The sequence below is a fragment of the Arachis ipaensis genome, chromosome B06 (genome assembly GCF_000816755.2).
Source record: "Arachis ipaensis cultivar K30076 chromosome B06, Araip1.1, whole genome shotgun sequence".
In the NCBI taxonomy this organism is placed as follows: Eukaryota; Viridiplantae; Streptophyta; class Magnoliopsida; order Fabales; family Fabaceae; genus Arachis; species Arachis ipaensis.
Window position 1 is genome coordinate 1,890,462 of NC_029790.2, and position 2,199 is coordinate 1,892,660.

Here is a 2,199-nt window from a genome sequence, read left to right on the forward strand (position 1 = left end):
TTAATACTTTTATTTTTTATCAAAAATTAAAAAATTTGAATCCGCAATCTCTAGATAAATATAGAAAGACTATACCGTTTGAATGACAACTTGTTGGTCTAATACGTAAAACCTAATTACTAAATACAAATCTTAATTGTTTGATCTTAATTTTTAGTCTAATTTTATTTGCACTAGCCGTTGGTACGTGACTCTTATCCTTATTATTTCATTTCGGCCCTTCATTACGTGATGTATGTCGTGATTGATGGAGCCTTCATGAGATTAAATTTAAGTAACTATATTGTGGAAAGTTTTGTACCTTACCATTAGTGACCAAAAATAATAAAATATAGAAAATATTTCAAGTGCACCGGAGAATATTGGTGCACCAGTCGTTTTAATAGTTGATATGCTAAATATAGTTGTTATATATTTTAAAAACATATTTTTAAAAACTTAGCTTTAATAAATCATTTTTTAAAAACCAAAAAGTTTATCAAATTAGACCTAACACCGAAGTGACATATTTTTCCATTTTGGCACGTAGTCATTCATTATTAATAGGCTATCATGTGATAATAAGAGAGATAATCATCAGATAAATAAAACCTTATTATAGAATGGTGTAGCCTTATCTTAGCTTCATTAGGGAGGAGAAATAATAAATGGGAGGAAACTTCATGGTGGGGTAACAATTAACATAGTAGCACCTATATTTTATTTTTTGTTCTCTCCTACACCAATTATTGTTGAAGTTAAATACAAACTGAAGCAAAGTAACTTTTGACTCCATGCGAAGAATGCATCACTTTACGACGTCGTACTAGATGAGAAATATGAATATATGAAGCCATACATAATTATTAATCTCGTCTCATCGAAGAAGCAAAAAGCCGAAAAGATAAAAGGACCACCCTATCATGATGATGCTGTATGTTACGTTAAAGAAGAAACATTATTTACCACATATTAACACCTACTCCTCTTTTTTCCACATCCCATGTGCTTTGCTCCTTCAGTTTAATTAATAACTACCAACCATGTAATCAAATTATACAAACTATATATTATTATTATTTCTTACATTATTCTAGCCATGAAATGCATCCATATATGGTGGCTTTAATTTGTTATTCTTCGTACATTTGTCTAAAATTAAAGCATAACATTATGAAATTTTGTAGAATATAAGAATTCCACCGGATAAGAATACGACACAAGAGTTATATGTAGTAATCATGTATGGACTTGATTTATTTTTCATAATTCTTTTTCCTGTTTTTGGTCAACGTTGCCAAACTATGCCCACAGACTTCACGCACAAGGTATATGGGCATAAATCAGAAACGAACAAAAACTAGAGGCCCATAAATCAGTATACGAACAAAAAACTAGAGGCCCATTTTTAATGGATAACGTTTGCATTCCACCCCTCCCCATCTCAAAAGGTCTAGGACTCTACTCCTACCAACCGAAAGGGGAAAAAATTGGTAAGTATATGAGGTGTGTGTGAGTGTGTATTGTACTTAGTATTAAAGTTATCCAATCTATTTGAAGTACCTAGGATTGGGAATTGTCTAATCCATTGATAATATATATATAATTAATCCAACACCAACACCAACCCCTACCTTCTCAATTCGTTTTACCACTTTATATTAAAAATTTATAGAGTAAAGTATCGTTTTTGTCCCCAACGTTTAGGGTAAATCCTATTTGTATCCCTAACGTTTGTAAAAGTGATTCAATATTATCCTTCCGTCAATTACACATCATGAGCGCTTTAGTTTGAGTTTTAAAAATCTCTTCTTGAAGTTAGAATACAAATGTTTGTGATAAAATCGATGATCTACTCCGAAAAATAACTCATCAAATGTTGAAACTAATTCCTACGACATTTACATAATTTACTTTTCTAGGGACATAATTGAATCTAAACACAAAATAGTGAGTATAATATTAAAATCGAACACATTCAAGTGAAACCTAATTGAGAATGAATACATCCAAATGAAAATAATTGAAAAATATAATCTGATTTGTTAATATAATTGATAGTAGGATAACATTGAATCACTTTTATAAACGTTAAGAATACAAATAGGACGATTTAAACATTAGGGACACAAATAAAACTTACCCCAAACGTTAGGGACAAAAACGATATTTTACGCAAATTTATATTTTTACGAAAATAGTTATTTGCACCCTAAAATA